Genomic DNA, 22,454 nt, shown 5'->3' with positions numbered 1-22,454 from the left:
GAAGTGCAGTAAGTCCAATTTTCTTGGTGCATGACTAATTTGAGTTTCTTACCCTCTCCTGCTCAGGTCTCCATGGTGCCATGCTGGATTTCTATCTCCAGCGTCTATGTTCTTTATCCCTATGGATCTGTATGACCCCCAGCACCAACACTGGTCTCTCCAAGCATCCTCAACATGCTCCTGCACCATGGATCCCCCAGTGAGGTAAGACTGCTCTCTATGGCTGTTACAGTGAATCAGAGAGATGACTCCTGCTCTGGATTATGCTTGTGATGATGCATGTTCAGCCCCATACAGTGTGTAATTTGTGCAAGATGTGTTGTGGTCACATGCTTGGTTGGTGAATGCATCTCTATTTGGATTCCATCTCAGCCTTTAAAAAAAAAATCTTACTTAACAAACAAATGTTAATTTCTCTCTGGAGGGCACCGGTGATCACTCCAAAACCTGATTATACCCCTCTAAGGAGATGAACCCCTGACCTCTCCCAGCAGAGCTGGCCAATCAGGTGGTTTCCTGCATCATAATTGCAGGCACAGATTGAGTTATTGGAGCTGTCTACTGATGTGATTAATAACAGGAGGAATAAGAGAAGGAAAGGACCTGATTGCACATGCTCCTGGAGGTTTAGGCTAGACATCTGTAAGTTTGCTTTGGGTAGAGTGACACCCGCCATAAGAGATCTAGAATGGCATTTATGGAGTATTTCTTATGTATTTATTTGTTTTGGTCTAAGTATTGTTGACATTAAGACACCTAGTCTTATTTCAATTTAAAAATGTATAAAAGATTAGATCATAAACTGATCGGTTGCACATGTGTTCTTTTATTTTGTTTTTGTTTGAGAGAGAGAAAAGACTGAGAGCTTACGCACTCCACCGGCAGACTTTCAGAGTCAGGGAGTCTACTCGAGCAAATTACTACCATATGTTCACAGAGAATGTTGAACCCAATGTTTTTCACCTCCTCGTTTTTAAACAACGCTAAGGCGAGCGGGTGAATTTCCCAATTTGTGCCTCTAGTTTTGTGTCTGACATTTGCCCCTGAGTCGTCACTCATGGACTCTAAAGCAGGTGTCCTCAACTGTTGGACGTAAGAATGAAAACACCAGCAATCACCGGCTCCAAGTGATTTTAATTTTGGAAATCTGTTTTATGTTTTAGTCGAATATTATATCTGTTTGAGCTTCTTGCGGTCAATTTGCACATCCCTGCTTTAAGGCATGGCGTGATCTAAAGGAAGCGGCGGGAGCTTCTCTCCTTGTTGATAGGTGAGGAAACCGAGGTAATGTTTTAGGGGGACAACGCTAGTCGGGGGGGGGTGTTCCTATTTCACTAGCTGTATAAATGTGAAGCACCCGCTTGGTGTTTCCACTCGCTACCAAATATGGTAGTGAGAGGTGGCCGGCAGTGGGAGAAGATGGAACATAATGGATTTTGGCCGACACTGCACATTTTCTCATCGATGAAACATTTGTTCTCAATACAGTTTTCTGTTCCCAACAAAACTACAATCTGTTACGAACAGAGTGGACTAAGTTTTGTAGACTTTACCCTTTGCCAAAGTAAAAAGGTATTTGTTTAGGAGTGCGAAGGCAGGCATATTGAGGTATCTCACACATACACTTAAGAGTTGGTGTTCACTAACAGAAATATGCAAATGAATGATAGAACATGCCAATAGGATCTCTCTAGCTCGTGCTCATCTCTGCCCACCACTTTGCTTGTTCTGTCCGCTATGACACATTGTTTTACCCATTTGAAGGACAAACCACAGCCAATCATGGTTTGGTTCTAAAAAAATGTGGTCCTGTTGACGGGTATGCAGTACTTGTTTTTTGGGAAGCTCCCAAAAATATGTGAATTCCAGAAGTCACTGTGACTTCTGACTTGTTGACAGAAGAAGCTAGCAGTTATCCGGATAGATTAGATTAGCCCACCTTCGCTCTGCGCAGTAGTCGATGTGTGTGGGACATGTTAATTCCTTAGTGATGTGGACACCAAGGAACTTGAAGCTCTCGGCTCACTTCACTACAGCCCCATCGATGTGGATGGGGGTGTGCTCAACCCTCCCTTCCTGTAGTCCACAATCATCTCCTTTGTCTCGCTGACATTGAGGTTGTTGATCTGACACCACACACTGCCAGGTCTCTGATGACATACCTAGAGGCTGCCTCATCTTCGGTGATCAGTCCTATCAAGGTTATTATGGTATTGACTGCTGAGCTGTAGTCAATGAACATCATTCTGACAGGTGTTCCTTTTGCATCATCTGTGGATCTGTTGAGGTGGTATGCTAGTTTGGGCTGGGTGATTATGGCCAAAATATCACCGTATTTATAAAAAAAAATATATATTTTTTTAATGGTATGCCTGTATTTGAAGTTATTTTATGTTTTTGAATAATACAAGTTCTACATGTAGTAGTACATTTCAATGGGTCTTTCTGCATTCTGATTTGTTTTATACTGTTCAATTCAACTTCAACTAAAAATACTTTTCAGCATTTTCATCCATTTCTGCATTTCCTGCACCCAATTTGAGTTAATTTCCACACTGTCACATAGGGCTGTACGGTATGGGAAAACAATCTAGGCCTTATTTTTAACCAAATGTTGTGATTTGACTTACAATTTAGAGCAAAACACTTGGGTGAACTGTTGGAATCATGGAACGAGAGTGATTATTCCAATTCTATAGTTAGAATATAATTGAAAATAATTTTGAATACAGGGTTTGACATGACAATGAATACAATTAACAGGGAAGAGTTATTGATGGGGTAGGGAACAAAGTGTTGATAAGTGTTTCATAGAGGACCCTATAAACTTTGGCTACATGTTTTCTCTTAGCGACTTCACGTAGCTAACATATTCTTGCTTTGCACATTCCTCTTTGATTTAGAAGATACTGTTGCACAAACAACATGCTGATTTAGGTCTACACCATCACTAGAATTATCAGGCTGTATAGCTAATTACGTTTGCTCTGACTCAGTTTGCTAGCTAGTTAGCCGTAAATGCTAATCGCTAGTTATTACATTTATTAGCTAACAAGTATTCAGGTGCATCTTGCTAAGAAAAGACAAAGTAACTGTTTGCAGATGTAATAAACAAAATAATAGTGTAATGATAGAATACTAGTGGGTTTATATTAAGAAGCAAAGTGAAAACAGCATTGTTGTCATCAACATTGTTGCATGGGCTGCATTGACCATGGAGGAACAACAAATGCGTTCCTTGAGTGATGGGACAGGGCTAGGTGTGTGAGGAAAGCGGCATGGAGAGGGATGACTCTAGTGGCAAAGTAAACTATAAAAATGTAAGGTACACACAGCGTATCACATTTAACAAACCAAACATTCAAATACCATTTATAGAATGTAAAGTAAAAACCCAAACCGGTCCGTGCATCAATACCGGTATATTGTAAAATACGGTTTACCACACAGCCCTATGGTATGTGAATTGGTGTGGGTCCAGGATGTCTGGGATGATAGCCCTATTTGGTAAAAGACCATGTCCATATTATGGCAAGAACAGCTTAAATAAGCAAAGGGAAACAACAGTTCATCATTACTTTAAGGCATAAAGGTCAGTCAATCTGCAAAATTTCAAGAACTTTGAAAGTTTCTTCAAGTGCAGTCGCAAAAACCATCAAGTCCTAAGATGAAACTGGTTATCATGAGGACCGCCACAGGAAAGGAAGACCCAGATTTACCTGCGCTGCAGAGGATCCTTTCATTAGAGTTTACTGCACCTCAGATTGCAGCTCAAATAAATGCTTCACAGAGTTCAAGTAACAGTCACATCTCAGCATCAACTGTTCAAAGGAGACTGTACAAATCAAGCCCCCATGGTCAAATTGTTGCAAAGAAATCACTACTAACGGACACTAATAAGAAGAGACCTGCTTGGACGAGCAATGGACATTAGACTGGTGGAAATCAGATTTCAAATTTGAGATTTTTGGTTCCAACCGCTGTGTATTTTGAGATGCAGAGTAGGTGAACGGATGATCTCTGCATGTGTTGTTCCCACCATGAAGCATGGAGGAGGTGGTGTGATGGTGTGGGTGTGTCTTTCTGCTGACACTGTCCGTGATTTATTTAGAATTCAAGGCTACCACAGCATTCTTATTTATTTCTATTTAACCTTTAACCAGGCAAGTCAATTAAGAATAAATTCTTATTTACAATGACGGCCTGGATACAGTGGGTTAACTGCCTTGTTCAGGGGCAGGATGACAGATTTTTACTTTGGCACCTCAGATTTGATCTAGCAACCTTTCAGTTACTGGACCAATGCTCTAATCACTAGGCTACCTGCCACCCCATTCTGCAGCGATACACCATCCCATCCGGTTTGTGCTTAGGGATAGCCCTATAATTTGTTTTTCAACAGGATAATGACCCAACACACCTCCAGGGTTGTGTAAGGACTATTTGACCAAGAACGAGAGTGATTGAGTGCTGCATCAGATTACCTAGCCTCCACAATCACCTGACCCCAACCCAGCTGAGATGGTTTGGGTTGAGTTGGACCACAGAGTGAAGGAAAAGCAGCTAACAAGTGTTCAGCATATGTGGGAACTCCTTCAAGACTGTTGGAAAAGCATTCCAGGTTAAGCTGGTTGAGAGAATGCCAAGAGTGTGCAAAGCTATTATCAGGCCAAAGGGTGGCTATTTGAAGAATCTCAAATATAAAATATATTTTTGATTTGGTTACATGATTCAGTGTTATTTCATGGTTATGATGTCTTCACTATTATTCTACAATGTAGAAAATAGTAAAAATAAACCCTTGAATGAGTAGGTGTGTCCAAACTTTTGACTGGTATTGTATATACATTATTCCACCTTGACATTATGGGGCTTTCTTTTGTAGGCCAGTAGCAAAAAAATAAAACAGTCTGACTAGCACAACAAAATGGGAAGAAAGTCAAGTGGTGTGAATACTTTCTGAAAGCACTGTACATGAGAACATTATGCATATTTTGAAAGCTGAGAAACAGCCCTGAAACAATGATTTGATATACAATATATATCATAAATCAAATGGTAATCAGTCAAGAAAAAAGACCTGTGAAAATGTGTATCCTGTATGAAAATAACACCTTTTCTTTCCCCCCCAAACTGCCATTAACAGCTGAAATTAGAATAATACTTTTTACTGTGAATGAGTTACAGCCTTTTTAGTGAGAGGTGGTATTTTTCTAGAATTCTATGGGATGTTCCATTATCAGATATTTTCTCATCTGCATCGTATATTAAACACATCTGCACTAAAACGCTTCACTGTGCACTTTTATCTGTCTGGAAGCTGGGTTAGTTCAGCTCTCCGGCTGACTGTTAACTTAAATAATCATAAAACAATGTTGGATTGCACTTTCTTGCAAAACGCAGCATCATATGATGCATCATACGGGCCATATTTCTGTGTTTTGAAAGTTGCATATCTTGAAAACATTGTGGGACAATATCCACAATGGCCTAATGTAACAAATATCAAAATAGTTTTAGGTGGAGCTTTTCTTTAAAGATGCACTATGCAGATATCTCCCCCCCCCCCATTACATGGTTGTTAAAATTCAAAAAGTGTACCTAATTTCAGTTTGCTAGAGACTCATTTGTACCAATTAAACCACAGTGAAATATCTTTTCCATAACCCAAAATGGTGTGTTTTCAGCTGTTTTTGAAGCTGGTGTACAAAACCGAAAGTAAGAGGCAAAAACTAAACTTAAGCAAGGGAAGCATAGAAATAGTGCACATAACAGATCTACCGCTTCTTAGACTTTCAACGAGAATAACAGATCTATCTATACCTTGCGTTTCTATGTGAATTTGGTCTGGTCACCCAAAAAGTGACATTGTGGCTTTTAATGATTCTGATGAAAATACCCTATGTCCTTATCAAACTGTTTTTGTATATTTTCAGTGTGGAACCTGAATGTTTAGTGGGCTGTGGCCTAGGCTAACCCATTCTAATTGATGCTAGCAGTTCACAAAGTAACTTAATATAAGCAGACAATGGGCGGGATACAATTATTCCAAATCTGCAGCTAGTTGTTGGAACACATTTCCCTACTTCAATCAACCAGTCCATTTTGAATTTGTGATAAAACTGTCATCATTTGGCAAGGAAATGTAGAGTGTGTATCTTATCAGTTAGGATCTTTTTTATACCCACTTTTTATAGGCTTTTCTGTAGGCCTAATGGGAGCTTGTGTGCACACTTGTGTAGAGGGAGCAGCCAGAAGACGAGTGAGTGAGACACTGAGGGGGAAAGGGAATCATGGAGAACATGCTTTGTTTGGTTTCTATTTTGCTGTGCCGCACATGGAACACTATAGTCAAAGCAAATTAATGTTATCTTCAAGATTTTTTTAATATATATTTTTTTACATTTGAGACTAAGCATATTTCAACAAATAGTTGTACATGGGTTGGTAGACTCGCTGATGGTACTCAGTTTACTATTTTCCCACTGACCACTGACATCAATGCAAATGCAGTTGAAAATCGCATCAAAACAGTAGCGTGATTTTAAAACTCCCCTCACTGTGATTGATCAATTTGAAGAAAGTTCATCAGGTTGAAACTGAGTGGAAAAGATTGAAATGGACAGTGCTTTCTAAGATGGTGATTAATTTAAAACACCCACAGAGCTTATGCATATGAATAAGCCTACATCCCAAGCCCCCCCAACCTGACTTAAAATAAGGATTGTGCCGTTATACAATATATAGCCTGCCACATATTACGCATGTCAGGAAAAAATTACATATTTTAAGATGTCTTTGGTACATAATTGATGGAGCCTATACTTCAAAATGGAACTCTTTCTAGTAATTGCCTTTGTGTGGGCTGTTATTATGCATACTGGATGTACTGGTTACCTTATGCTACACTCCACACGTTCTATTCATGAGTCTGCGAAATAACTCATAGGCCTAGGTGATGTTGGTTCATTGATTGTGCAGGGCAGCTTAAAGAGTTACCCTACAATGATTTTAAATAGCCTAGTAAAATGGCATTTTTTATTTTCCTAATTAATAGGCTGATGCAGAGCACCAAATTCAAATAAATTACTATAAAAATCAAACTTACATGAAATCACACATGCAAGATACCAAATTAAAGCTACACTTGTTGTGAATCCAGTCAACATGTCAGATTTCAAAAAGGCTTTTCGGCAAAAGCAAATGATGCTATTATCTGAGGATAGCCATAGTAAACAAACACTGACACACATATTTCAACCCTCCAGGCGCGACACAAAACGCAGAAATAAAGAATTCATTCCTTTGACGAGCTTCTTTTGTTGGCACTCCAATATGTCCCATAAACATCACAAATGGTTATTTTGTTCGATTTAATTCCATCTATATATATATATCCATTTATTTGGCCCGTTTGATCCAGAAAACACTGGTTTCAACTTGCGCAACGTGACTACAAAATATCTCAAAAGTTACCTGTAAACTTTGCCAAAACATTTCAAACTACTTTTGTAATACAACTTTAGTTTTTTTTAAACGTAAATAATCAATCAAATTGAAGACTGGATGATCTGTGTTCAATACAGGAGGAAAACAAACTAGCTAGCTTTCAGGTCAAACGCCTCTAACAGAGTCCTCTTCACTCTAGCCTCATTCTGAACATTGTTACTACTTCATTACACAAAGGAAAAACCTTAACCAATTTCTAAAGACGGTTGACAGTGGAAGCGGTAGGAACTGCAAGAAAGTCTCTTAGAAATCTAGATTCCCAATGAAAACCCATTGAAACGAGTGACCTCCAAAAAAAATCTGAATGGTTTGTCCTGCCAAATAAGTTATGTTATACTCAGACATGATTCAAACAGAAAACACTGAAGTTTCTACAACTATCTAAATCTACTAATTATATGCATATCTTATCTTCTGGGGATGAGTAGCATTTGGGCATGCTTTTCATCCAAAATTCCGAATGCTGCCTCCTATCCTAGAGAAGTTAAAGATGATAAGGTGGAATGTAGTTCCCTAGGGTTAGAGGTAGAAACTTGAATTTATAATGACAGAAAGTGGCTTTATTACCGGATACAGTGGAAGAGAAGGTAGAGCGGAGGGAGTGAAAGGATGATGGGTCCTCCGGAAGTTTAGTTTTCAATTTTTGCTCAGCTAACCGCAACCCTGACAGTGGATAGTGCGAGTCATAGGATGCGGAGAGGGGGGAAGAGTAGGGTTAGAGGCAGAATCGGGAGACTGGAGGGAGTAGGATTTAACAGAAGGGAAAGATGATACGATAGAAGAGTAGAGGGAGCAATTGTGACAGCGCGTGACCATCTGGGTAGGGGCTGAGTGGCCAGGGTTGGAAAGGGAGACAACGAAAACAAAGTAGGTATCAGAGACCTGGAAGGGGGAGCTGCAGTGAGATTAGTAGGCGAAGTGCCTCTAGTAAAAATGAGTCAAGCTAATTGCCTGCGTTGTGAGTTGGGGGGGATTGGCGAAGGGTGAGCTAAAAAGGCAAGGAGAGGAAAGAGCTTTGGAAATAAATTATTTGAAGGCCATCGTCGGGAAATTAGCTTGTCAAGCTCATTGAGGAACTCTCCATGGGCACCTGGTGGGCAATAGATGACAACATTATTCAGCTTGAGTGAACAAATAATAGTGACCACGTGGAACTCAAATGAGGAGATGGACAGGTGAGAGAGGGAGAAAAGAAAAAAGCCCGGTGCCACCACTGCAATGACCAAATGCTCTTGGACTATGAGAGAAAACATAGATGAAGAGAGAGCAGCTGGAGGAGCAGTGTTCTCTGTGGTAATCCATGTCTCCGAAAGGGTCAAAAAGTCAAGGGACTGAAGGTCAGCATATGCTGAGATGAACTCTACTTTCTTGACTGCAGATCAGCAGTTTCCCAAACGCTGACAGACTCAGAATTCCACATAGGTTGCGCAGGGTACACTAAATTAGGATTGCAGCCAAGGGGTGGGGAGCGTCTGTAACGCCTACAGGGAGAAGAGCGAACGGGTATAGAAAAAAACATGCATAGTTGCCAAAGCGGCAAAATGAGATTAAAAAAAAAATTAGGTAAGATACTCACGTGAGAGTGTTGTGGAGCATTCCACAGAACAACTTGGCAGAACTGTCTTCTGCGAGGCTGAAGTACTAACACGAATTGCCTAGCAGAGGTTAAGAGCACACCTCCCTCTACTAATTGCTGATTGCCTAGGAGAATTGAAACGACTCCCCCTCCAATACAGCCACTGATTTAACAAAAACAAGTCACAAATTGCCCTGCCCCTTAATCCTGGACATGTCAACAATCATCTGTGAGTTATGAGCAGTCAGCAGTTCACTTACTAAGTTGGCTACTGGGAAGACTGGTGGCTCTAGTAGATGGCCCCAACTAGCAAAAATACTAGACAACAAAATATGAAGACAAAAATTTTACTCCTGGAGATATATCATGAGTCCTCTAGCTATAGATAGCTAGCTACCTTGTTTTAGCTGACTGTCTACTAGGCTTGTTATCAAAGTTAATTTCAGACTCATCTTATCAATCAAAATAAATACTCTAAAATGTAAGTATTATAATTAGCAACAAACTAATTGTATGCAATTTATTGCATTGATATTGTTGTCTAGGTTTCTTCCTAGGTTTTGGCCTTTCTAGTTTTTCCTAGCCACCGTGCTTCTACACCTGCATTGCTTGCTGTTTGGGGTTTTAGGCTGGGTTTCTGTACAGCACTTTGAGATATCAGCTGAGGGCTATATAAATAAATTTGATTTGATTTGTCCTGGTCTCAGACAAAGTTGTGACAAACCGTTCAGGTCCAGATGAGGCGAGGTGCCTCCCGGTGGCAGCGTTAGCATTCAGTGCCCTGCCAAAACTCACAATTTGCACAATTCAAGATGGCTCTACCCATACCTCTAAATATTGTTCAATATCAAAATCCTAAAAATAGAGCAGGTTAAATGCACAAGCCTACTGTTGGTGGATGGAATACATCTCTTTGCTTAGCTTAAACTGATTAGCCTATGTGGTGTGGTCAGTTCAAACCACTGAACTGCTAGGCCTATACCCAGTATATTCCTGATGACGATCCAGTGTGTGTTGTAATGAAACGCATCACTTGCCCCACATTCTCCCATCTTCAAGGTCAGTCTATTGACCGCGGGAGAGATGCTTTCCTGACATAGAGTACTAGCAGATCCTGTTGTCCTGACAAGCCTTAGTTCAGATCATGCTCTGGTAGGGAGGATCTGTCTCTCTCAGGGTGGATGGTTTCTCACAGGAGGATTGGTGTGCTGGAGCGCCGCCTGGTCCCAGCTCTTATCAGCACCTTGTCACTCCCCCTCTCCCCAGCACCTTGCCACTCCCCCTCTCCCCTCCCTTGCCAGTGGAATGTGTGAGCAGGTAATGGAAAATAAACAGGCAGAATATCTCATCTCCTGGGAGTTGGTGGAGTAATAGTGGGCACCTTGCCGGAGCCAAGCCGTAGTCAACGTAAAAACAATATTTAAACAACAGTGGTTTTGAGTTGGCATGCTTGTGGATTTTCTAAAATGTTCTGCTTTCTTAAAGGGGGCCTCTATTTTAACGAGGGCGTCAACACTGTTTTGTTCAGAGGGTGTTCAGTAGATTTCGGGAGGTAATATCAAGATCACAGGCAACCCTAATATCAATTTGAAACCATGATGTGAAACGTCAATTACCCTGTAGAGTGGTTTAATCATAGGGTAGCCTACTCGTCCATGGGTGTCATATGCGTGTGAGCCGTGGTGTGAGCCGTGGTGTGAGCCGTGGTGTGAGCCGTGGTGTGAGCCGTGGTGTGAGCCGTGGTGTGAGCCGTGGTGTGAGCCGTGGTGTGAGCCGTGGTGTGAGCCGTGGTGTGAGCCGTGGTGTGAGCCGTGGTGTGAGCCGTGGTGTGAGCCGTGGTGTGAGCCGTGGTGTGAGCCGTGGTGTGAGCCGTGGTGTGAGCGTTCGCTGTGTGAGCGTTCGCTGTGTGTGTGTTCGCTGTGTGTGTTCGCTGTGTGTGTGTTCGCTGTGTGTGTGTTCGCTGTGTGTGTGTTCGCTGTGTGTGTGTTCGCTGTGTGTGTGTGTGTAAGCATGCCTTATTAGAGATGCTTTAGCTGTGGTTTCAGTAATTGACTGTGTCTGAAGGATAACCTCAGATTCTGGGAGGCCTGGTCACAGAGAGAACAACACTGGCTCACTTCATTTTTTTATTTCACCTTTATTTAACCAGGTAGGCAAGTTGAGAACAAGTTCTCATTTGCAACTGCGACCTGGCCAAGATAAAGCAAAGCAGTTTGACACATACAACAGCACAATTACACATGGACTTAACAAACATACAATCAATAATACAGTAGAAAAAGTCTATATACAGCATGTGCAAATGAGGTAGGATAAGGGAGGTAAGGCAATAAATAGGCCATGGTGGTGAAGTAATTACAATATAGCAATAAACACTGGAATGGTAGAATGTGCAGAAGATGAATGTGCAAGTAGAGTTACTGGGGTGCAAAGGAGCAAGAAAAATAAATGAATACAGTATGTGGATGAGGTAGTTGGATGGGCTATTTACAGATGGGCTATGTACAGGTGCAGTGATCTGTGAGCTACTCTGACAGCTGGTGCTTAACTTCTTATGGATCATTGGGACGCTAGCGTCTCACCTCGACAACATCCGGTGAAATTGCAGAGCGAGAAATTCAAATTACAGAAATCGTAATATTAAACATTCATGAAAATATCATGTCATTTCAACGCTTAACTTCTTGTTAATCCAGCTGCGTTGTCAGATTTCAAAAAGGTGAAAGCACACCATGTGATTATCTGAGGACAGCGCCCCACACACAAGCATTACATAAATTTTCCAACCAAGCAGAGGCATCAGAAATAGCGATAAAATAAATTACTTACTTTTGAAGAGCTTCATCTGGTTGCAATCACAAGGGTCCCCGCTACATAACAATTTGCCCTTTTGTTCGATAAAGTCCTTCTTTATATCCCAAAAAAGTAAACAATAGAATCTAAGACTGAGAATACCGGAGACCATTACCGCATATATAACCAAGTACGCGCACTCACCGGAACGCGTAACAAACGCTACAGCCAAAACGGGAGCCACTTACTAAAACTACAAATTCTCGCTAATTTTTCAAAAAACAAGCCTGAAACTCTTTCTAAAGACTGTTGACATCTAGTGGAAGACTTAGGAACTGCAATCTGGGAGGTAATTCCTTTTATATTCCCATTGACAGCCATAGTAACCAAAGGGTGAGCTGAAAAAAAGATCTGGATGGATTGTCCTTGGGTTTTCGCCTGCCATATCAGTTCTGTTATGCTCACAGACATTATTTTAACAGTTTTGGAGACTTTGGAGTTTTCTATCCAATACTACCAATTATATGCATATCCTAGCTTCTGGACCTGAGTAACAGGCAGTTTGGGCACCTCATTCATCTAAACTTCCGAATACTGCCCCTAGCCCGAAGAAGTTAAAGCTTGTGAGGGAGATGTAAGTCTCCAGCTTTAGTGATTTTTTGTTGTTGTTGTTTGTTTGCAGTTTTTTCCCGTCATTGGCAGCAGAGAACTGGAATGAGAGGCGACCAAAGGAAGAATTGGCTTTGGGGGTGACCAGTGAGATATACCTGCTGGAGCGCATGCCACGGGTGGGTGCTGCTATGGTGACCAGTGAGCTGAGATAAGGCGGTGCTATACCTAGCAGAGACTTGTAGATGACCTGGAGCCAGTGGGTTTGGTGACGAGTATGAAGCGAGGGCCAGCTAACGAGAGCATACAGGTCGCAGTGGTGGGTAGCATATGGGGCTTTGGTGACAAAATGGATGGCACTGTGATAGACTGCATCCCATTTGAGTAGAGTGTTGGAGGCTATTTTGCAAATGGCATCGCTGAAGTCGAGGATCGGTAGGATAGTCAGATTTACGAGGGTATGTTTGGCAGTATGAGAAAAGGATGCTTTTTTTGCGAAATAAGAAGCTTATTCTAAATTTAATTTTGGATTGGAGATGTTTAATTTGAGTCTGGAAGGAGAGTTTACAGTGTAACCAGACACCTAGGTATTTGTAATTGTCCACATATTCTAAGTCAGAACCGTCCAGAGTAGTGATGGCTTTGAAGCTCATCTGGAGGTTAGTTAACAGTGTCCAAAGAAGGGCCAGATGTACACAGAATGGTGTCATCTGCGTAGAGGTGGATCAAAGAATCACCAGCAGCAAGAGCGACATCATTGATGTATACAGAGAAGAGTCGGCCCGAGAATTGAACCCTGTGGCACCCCCATAGACTGCCAGAGATCCGGACTACAGGCCCTCTGATTTGACACACTGAACTCTACCAGAGAAGTAGTTGGTGAACCAGGCGAGGAAATCATTTGAGAAGCCAAGGCTGTTGAGTCTGCCAATAAGAATGTTGAGATTGACAGAGTCAAAGGTGCACCCATGACATCTCTAAAACCAGATTGCATAGCGTAGAGGGTACGGTGGGATTCGAAATGGTCGGTAATCTGTTAACTTGGGTTTCGAAGACCTTAGAAAGGCAGGGTAGAATACATATAGGTCTTTAGCAGTTTGGGTCTAGAGTGTCCTCTCCTTTGAAGAGGGGGATGACTGCGGCAGCTTTCCAATCTATGCGAATCTCAGATGATACGAAGAGAGGTTGAGCAGGCTAGTAATAGGGGTTGCAACAATTTCGGCAGATAATTTTAGAAAGAGAGGGTCCAGATTGTCTAGCCCGGCTGATTTGTAGGGGTCCAGATTTTGCAGCTCTTTCAGAACATCAGCTTTCTAGATTTGGGTGAAGGAGAAATTGGGGGGCTTGGGTGAGTTGCTGCAGGGGGGAAATACTTTTTGAAATGATCAATTATAGTGGATTTATCGGTGGTGAGTGTTTCCTAACCTCAGTGCAGTGGGCAGCTGCGAGGAGGTGCTCTTATTCTCCATGGACTTTAGTGTTCCGGAACTTGTTTGAGATTGTGCAGCAGGATGCAAATTTCTGCTTGAAAAAGCTGGCCTTAGGAAAGCTAACTGCCTGTGTATATTTGTTCCTAACTTCCCTGAAAAGTTGCATATCATGGGGGCTATTCGATGCTAATGCAGAACGCCACAGGATGTTTTTATGCTGGTCAAGGGCAGTCAGGTCTGGAGAGAACCAAGGGCTATATCTGTTTCTGGTTCTACATTTTTTTGAATGGAGCATGCTTATTTAAGATGGTGAGGAAGGCACTTTTAAAGAATAACCAGGCATTCTCTACTGACGGGACATGGTCAATATCCTTCCAGGATACCCGGGCAAGGTCGATTAGGAAGGCCTGCTCACTGAAGTGTTTTAGGGAGCGTTTGACAGTGAGTGGTGGTCGTTTGACTGCAGACCCTTTACGGATGCAGGCAATAAGGCGGTGATCGCTGAGATCTTGGTTGAAAACAGCAGATGTGTATTTGGAGGACAAGTAGGTTAGGATGATATCTATGAGGGTGCCCGTGTTTACGGATTTGGGGTTGTACCTGGTAGGTTCATTGATAATTTGTGAGATTGAGAGCATCAAGCTTAGATTGTAGGATGGCCGGGGTATTAAGCATGTCACAGTTTAGGTCACCTAGTAGCACGAGCTCTGAAGATAGATGGGGTACAATCAATTCACATATGGTGTCCAGTGCACAGCTGGAGGCAGAGGGTGGTCTATAGCAACCGGGAGAGACTTGTTTCTGGAAAGGTAGATTTTTAAAAGTAGAAGCTCGAATTGTTTGGGTACAGAACTGGATAGTAAGACAGAACTCTGCAGGCTATCTCTGCAGTAGATTGCAACCCCTCCCCCTTTGGCAGTTCTGTCTTTTTGGAAAATGTTACAGTTAGGGATGGAAATTTCAGGGTTTACGGTAGTCTTCCTAAGCCAGGATTCAGACACGGCTAGGACATCCAGGTTGGCAGAGTGTGCTAACAGAGGAGGAGTAGGATAAGGATACGGCAAAAGGCTATCAGAACTGGTCGTCTATTACGTTCAGAACAGAGCGTAAAAGGAGCCAGTTTCTAGGCGCGATATAATAGATTCAAGGCATAATGTACAGACAAAGGTATGGTAGGATGTGAGTACATTGGAGGTAAACCTAGGCATTGAGTAATAAGATAGATTTGGTCTCTAGAGATGTTTAAACCAGGTGATGTCACCGCATATGTGGGAGGTGGAACTAAATGGTGGGTTTAGGCATATTGAGCAGGGCTAGAGGCTCTACAGTGAAATAATACGGTAAGCACTAACTAGAACAGTAATGGACATAGGCATATTGATATTAGGGAGAGGCATGCCTACCCGGGAGATCAATAGGGGTCCAGTGAGTGGTTGGGCTGGCTGGAGACACGGTGATTAAGACTACTTTAATAAAACTACTTTAGAAAAAACAGATCCACACTACATTGGGTGAGGAGGGTTGCAGGAGAGTATTTTGAAGTTTAGGTTTAGAAAAAAATATTATAAAAATATGCGAAGAAAGATGTATATAAAAAGATACACAGTGAGGGGGGGGGGTGGTATTTGATCCCCTGCTGATTTTGTACGTTTGCCCACTGACAAAGAAATTATCAGTCTATAACTTTAATGGTAAAAATGTTATAAATTGATTTGCATTTTAATGAGGGTAATAAGTATTTGACCCCCTCTGCAAAACATGACCTAGTACTTGGTGGCAAAACCTTGGTTGGCAATCAGAGGTCAGACGTTTCTTGTAGTTGGCCACTAGGTTTGCACACATCTCAGGAGGGATTTTGTCCCACTCCTCTTTGCAGATCTTCTCCAAGTCATTAAGGTTTCGAGGTTGACGTTTGGCAAATTGAACCTTCAGCTCCCTATACATACTTTCTATGGGATTAAGGTCTGGAGACTGGCTAGGCCACTCCAGGACCTTAATATGCTTCTTCTTGAGCCACTCCTTTGTTGCCTTGGTCGTGTGTTTTGGGTCATTGTCGTGCTGGAATACCCATCCACGACCCATTTTCAATGCCCTGGCTGAGGGAAGGAGGTTCTCACCCAAGATTTGACGGTACATGGTCCCGTCCATCGTCTCTTTGATGCGGTGAAGTTGTCCTGTCCCCTTAGCAGAAGAACACCCCCAAAGCATAATGTTTCCATCTCCATGTTTGACGGTGGGGATGTTGTTCTTGGGGTCATAGGCAGCATTCCTCCTCCTCCAAACACTGTGAGTTGAGTTGATGCCAAAAAGCTTAATTTTGGTCTCATCTGTCACCAAAATCTGACACTTTCACCCAGTTGTCCTCTGAATCGTTCAGATATTCATTGGCAAACTTCAGACGAGAGGTCGACCGATTTAATCGGAATGGCCCATTTATTAGGGCCGATTTCTATTCTTTATAACAATCGGAAATCAGTATTTTTATTTTTTTCTACCTTTTTATTTAACTTGGAAAGTCTGTTAAAGCTAAACACATGTTGAGTTCTGAACAAATGGATTTGTCTGTGGACTATGACATCGTGGTTTCTGATTTTAATTTTAGTGTTAAGTTTGTTTCAACATTTTGTTTCAACATTTTCCTAGCCTATCTTTAGAGTTAAAAGGCCTCTGCAAGCTCATTTTCATAGGTTCTGCACTCGTCACACTGACTGTGTGAAATGGGAATGGCAGGTGTGACGCGGCAGATCACAGTTGAGGCCTCTATCTTGTGGTGTACTTTAGACGCACACGCTCTTATTTCTCAATTCTTATGACATTGTGTACCTCTAGTGGTCCTCCCTAACCTAATTGATGTTATAATTTGTCATGTTTATGGTAGCAATGTATGTTTTATGACACATAGGTTAGGCAAAGTGTTTCCTTAGTGATAGTGTCATGATAAAACACTGACCCTACCTCACACACTCTGTTTGAGCAACATCGGTAGAGATGTTTGAACTATCTTTTTAGCTGTATCAGGTTTAAGGTGTAAACAGGTTCAAAAGTGCAGGTGTTATTTTGCCCTGCAAATTAACTTTTGTTTCTCCTACTCACAGAAGTAAATTTCCCTACCAATAGGGACTCACGCACTGTCTTCTGAAATTTGTCAATGAGGAAGGGAGAGATGCTGGAGAGTGTGGAGAAGGGAAATGAGGAAGAGGATGAAGAGTACGTCATGGATAAGGAGGGAAAGGCGGCAGCTCAGTGTGGATGGGTATTCTTATGCTAATCCACTCCCTGGATGAGGTGCAAAGCAGCCAAGCAAACAATGGCAGTGGAGCCAGAAAGTCTGCCCTGCAGTCTAGCAGGCCTTGAAAGGCATGTGGGCAGGGCGCTGACACTGGGAGAAGGCTGCCTGCAGCACGGAGAGGGCTGCCTGCAGCACGGAGAGGGCTGCCTGCATGGAGGGGCCCCAGGAGAGGCCAGGGATCTGGGCCAAGGTAGTGTGAGCTAGAGAGAGTGTAAGAGCAGGAGCATGCAGGGGGGGAGACAAATGACATGGCAGCAGGGCTGTAGTGAAGAGCTCTTTCCAAGGCTGTGAGAGGGATGTAGCAAGAGTGTTTAGTTGTACCTAAGTGTGTCTCATTTACACCCCCTTGTCTCTGTTGTCCATTCACCAGGCCCATATTGCTCAAGTCTCTATCTTATTACCCTCCACTAAATCGCCGAATATTAGTCCATTTATTTTTCAAGCTTAGGAGATGGAAAGTAAGCATTGAAGTCAACCAGGCCGCTTTGTTTTCATTTAGATTGCTTTCTTCCAGAATGGGAAGTGCAGATGCATTAAGGTTGGTTATTGATGTCTGGTCTCCCCTGCAGCTTTCCAGAGGAGGAAGCGGAGAGGCATTAGAGTTGGATTATTGATGTCTGCGACCCCACCCCCAAGCACAGAGGAGGCATGCAGCTCCAGGCTCATTTTACAGAGCTATTACTATATGAGGAAGTGGGGGTGCAGCATCTGTTGTTTCTATACCAGGTCTCAGTTCGAGTGGATTCATTCATATGCTGACATGAAAGAGAATCCTGAGATTGTTGTTTGTAAAATTGTATACATTTGACAAGGGTTGGACAAGATCCTTCCGGACTCTGGCCCTACCATACGGCCATGTTCAGCTTTAAGGGATTGTTCAGTCGGAAATTCAAAATGTGTCAGTGAGTTTCATACTTTGGGAGTGCACTATCACTTCAAATTCACCTCATGTTAGACAGTTTCTAGATCTGCTAGTTCTTGTCCTGAGAATAAGCACCGTGCGGTGTTCTGGAATGACTGCAATTTCTTTATCATTTCCATCAGAGGATTTCCACATTTACTAGACTTTTCGCAAAAATACTCTCGGCTACATAATGGAATGTAAACTAGCGTACTTGTAACATCTCGACCGCAACCTCCGGAGCGCAGGACACTCACTTGACAGTTGCTCCCATCTAAACAAGGCAGTGTAAACATAAATGTCTTGTTGAGCCAACACTCTTACAGTACAAATTGTAATAGCATAGCAATGTTTTTGAAACGGCTGAAATGTACAGACATTTTCCTCTTTTTTTTTATAACCGGTTTTATTGAGTTTTTACCTGAAATTGTTGTAACAGCCAGTTACGTTCTGAAATTGTCATCGTAGTTAAATCTCAACAGTATTTTTTTGTTTGCTTGACTGCACTGAGCTGCCACAGAGATCTAGGCAAGAAGCAATTCCCCATTGAATTATCAACGTTTTAAGTCGCAATTTGCTTTTACCTCATGAGTTCCATGATATTGATAAAGTTGAGCCTGGTTTATTCTAAAGGTAACTTTAATACTGTAGCTAGTGTAGCATAAAACTTGAATTATTCAGCCTCAAATATGCGCCAGTCCCTCTTAATAGCCATGCAATTGCACACATTTCAGCAAATAAACACCTATTTCAAATAAACGGTGGGTCTAAAGTAATTGTTTGAGGTTACCATGATTTTGTTTTGAGGTTTTCATGTTTGATTTGTTAAATAAAGAAATTCAGTAATGGCAATCATCTGTTTTTATTGCCAGAAAGAAACTGCTAGCCATTGGCTGCTAACAGCTGAGAACTGCTATGTAACGGACAAACACAAAAACAGTCAACTTCGGACCGCTAGAAATCGTCAAAGAACTGATGAAAATGCACAGTTAGAGGAGAATAATTATTGTCAAGGAAAAGTGTTTTGTTGAAATAGAGACATACCAAGACAAAATAAATTTGACCTGGTGTATAATGATAAAACAGTGCAGGAAATTAAGAATCTTACTAAAATGCTGGAATTAAACAATGGAGGAAATGGACGCCTGGCTCAAATAGAAGACTGTCTCTAATATTAGAGACAATATTAGCTTATTTAAGCACCTGTTGTGTTCAGTGATTTAAGCAATTATTTTCTGAGGTGTTTATTTTAAATTTTACGGTAATCCTAATTGAGCCTATCTAGCAATGGTATAGCTAAACATGACAAGGTATTTTGTTGAGCGAGCTAGCTCGCTTGCTAACCTTACCTAACTGTGTAGCCTATATAATATGAATGACACTGTATGATAATGTTACTGTACATTTTATATTTGTTTGGGAGGGGTAAACGCTCAATATTGATATGCTAACATTACTTGATCATGAAGCATGTTACTGAGCTAGTAAGCTGTGTATTATCAAATTTTATTGGTCACATACACATGTTTAGCAGATGTTATAGCGAGTGTAGCGAAATGCTTGTGCTTCTATTTCCGAAAGTGCAGTAATATCTAACAAGTAATATCTAACTATTTTCATTAAAAAAACCTAATACACACAAATCTAAGGAAAGGAATAAGAATATAAGGATGAGCAATTCAGAGCAGCATAGGCTAAGATGCAATATATAGAATTGAATACAGTATATACAGTTGAAGTCGGATGTTTACATACACTCAGTGTTCCACATTTTCTGACATTTAATCAGAGTAAAAATTCCCTGTCTTAGGTCAGTTAGGATCACAACTTTATTTTAAGAATGTGAAATGTCAGAATAATAGCAGAGAAATATTTATTTCCGCTTTTATTTCTTTCATCACATTCCCAGTGGGTCAGAAGTTTACATTTACTCAATTAGTATTTGGTAGTATTTTTTAAAAATTGTTTAACTTTGGTCAAATGTTTCGGGTAGCCTTCCACAAGCTTCCCACAATAAGTTGGGTGAATTTTGGCCCATTCCTCCTGTCAGAGCTGGTGTAACTGAGTCAGGTTTGTAGGCCTCCTTGCTCGCACAGCCTTTTCAGTTCTGCCCACCACTTTTCTATGGGATTGAGGTCAGGTCTTTGACGGTCACTCCAATACCTTGACTTTGTTGTCCTTCAGCCATTTTACCACAACTTTGGAAGTATGCTTGGGGTCGTTGTCCATTTGGAAGACTCATTTGCGACCAAGCTTTAACTTCCTGTCTTGAGATGTTGCTTCAATATATCCACATAATTTTCCTACCTCATGATGCCATCTATTTTGTGAAGTGCACCAGTCCCTCCTGCAGCAAAGCACCCCCACAACATGATGCTGCCACCCCTGTGCTTCATGGTTGGGATGGTGTTCATCGGCTTGCAAGCATCCCCCTTTTTCCTCCAAACATAACAATGGTCATTATGGCCAAACAGTTATATTTTTATTTCAACAGCCAGAAGTATGATCTTTGTCCCCATGTGCAGTTGCAAACTAAAGTCTGGATTTTTTTGGCGGTTTTGAAGCAGTGGCTTCTTCCTTGCTGAGTGGCCTTTCGGGTTATGTCGATATAGGACTCGTTTTACTGTGGATATAGATAATTTTGTTTCTGTTTCCTCCAGCATCTTCACACGGTCCTTTGCTGTTGTTCTGGGATTGATTTACACTTTTTCGTACCAAAGTACGCGCATCTCTAGGAGACAGAACGCATCTCCTTTCTGAGCGGTATGATGGCTGCGCTGTCCCATGGTGTTTATACTTGTGTACTATTGTTTGTACAGATGAACGTGGTACCTTCAGGCGTTTGGAAATTGCTCCCAAGGATGAACCAGACTTGTGGAGGTCTACAATTATTTTTTGAAGTCTTGGCTGATTTCTTTTGATTTTCCCATGATGTCAAGCAAAGGTAGGCCTTGAAATACATCCACAGGTCCACTTCCAATTGACTTAGGCTAATTGACATCATTTATCAGAAGCTTCTAAAGCCATTTTCTGGAATTGTCAAGCTTTTTAAAGGCACAGTCAACTTAGTGTATGTAAACTTCTGACCCAGTGGAATTGTGATAGAGTGAAATAATCTGTCTGTAAACAATTGTTGGAAAAATTACTTGTCATGCACAAAGTCGATGTCCTAACAGACTTGCCAAAACTATAATTTTTTATCAATACATTTGTGGAGTGGTTGAAAAACACATTTTAAAGACTCCAATCTAAGTGTATGTAAACTTCCGACTTCAACTGTACACATGAGAGAAGTAATGCAAGATATGTAAATGTTATTATAGTGGCCAATGATTTCAAGTCTGTATGTAGGCCGCAGCCTCTCTGTGCTAGTGATGGCTATTTAACAGTCTGATGGCCTTGAGATAGAAGCTGTTTTTCTGTCTCTCGGTCCCAGCTTTGATGCACCTTTACTGACCTCGCCTTCTGGATGATAGCGGGGTGAACAGGCAATGGCTCGGGTGGTGGTTGTCCTTGATGAGCTAGATTAGTGTGTATGGACAAGGACAAGATAATAAAACATTTAATTGTCTGCAAATGCTTGTGGTTTGTTTCATTATTCAATATTGTAATGTGTTTTAGAGGAAAAGGTGCTTAGTGGCTAACATGATATTTATGGTAAATTTTAGCTGCTGACCAAGAATGTTGCGTTACCAGCCACAACGAATGGTAAGGCAAGGATGTAGTGTGAATTGGAAAGTAAAAAATCTCTTTTGCCCCTCTGTTCCTCAGACTGGCCTTCATCTCTCATTGTTGGAATAGGGCCATTGTTGTCTCTGACCTAATGGAGTGATCCTTATCAGTTCACGTCAGTCTCCAGAAGGGATTTAAAGACCTATTAGGAGCATTTTCAAAATGTTGTCCAGCCTGTAGCCGCTCCTTGGATTTCCAGCCCGTTGGATTTCCTGGCATTCATTGAGTGGTGCGACCCAGAATTCCTTTCCCAAGGAGTTGGCCATCATGGGTTTTGGTGTAAGGGTTATTATTCTATGTAGGTGGCACCACCATCACATGACAATGTCCCTTTCATCATCTGTGGGAATGGAGTGAGCACAGGGCTAGCTCTCCCAAAAAGGTAGAAGACAATGGTGACGCAATCTTCCAACTACCTATAGGTCTGCACGTTTCAGTAGCTCTTGGTAGTAGTGTTTCTTTAGGGGAAGGTGCTTTACCTGGATGGCCACAATTGAGGTGTGAGGGTAAAATAAGTAATACCAGGTAAACATATGCTGTGTTAATTATGATTCACCACATCAACCCAGACTCGAGTGCTCTCACCCAGACAAAAGGGGATTTGTTTTGTACTGA

At 41.7% G+C, this 22,454-nt stretch overlaps 1 protein-coding gene across 3 annotated transcripts in view; it reads left to right on the top strand.

Moving 5' to 3' along the window:
- Positions 1 to 22,454, top strand: part of LOC124038201 (bone morphogenetic protein receptor type-1A-like) — a 63,566-nt gene that overhangs the window by 12,592 nt on the left and 28,520 nt on the right. For all 3 annotated transcript variants that reach the window (XM_046353755.1, XM_046353752.1, XM_046353753.1), the window contains one exon: positions 67 to 204. The gene's annotated coding sequence lies outside the window, so the exon portion shown is untranslated. The remainder of the gene's footprint in view (positions 1 to 66; positions 205 to 22,454) is intronic.

Source organism: Oncorhynchus gorbuscha, linkage group LG06, assembly GCF_021184085.1.
Source record: "Oncorhynchus gorbuscha isolate QuinsamMale2020 ecotype Even-year linkage group LG06, OgorEven_v1.0, whole genome shotgun sequence".
Lineage (NCBI taxonomy): Eukaryota > Metazoa > Chordata > Actinopteri > Salmoniformes > Salmonidae > Oncorhynchus > Oncorhynchus gorbuscha.
Note: the sequence above shows the minus strand (reverse complement) of the source record. Positions and strands in the feature narration are given on the sequence as shown.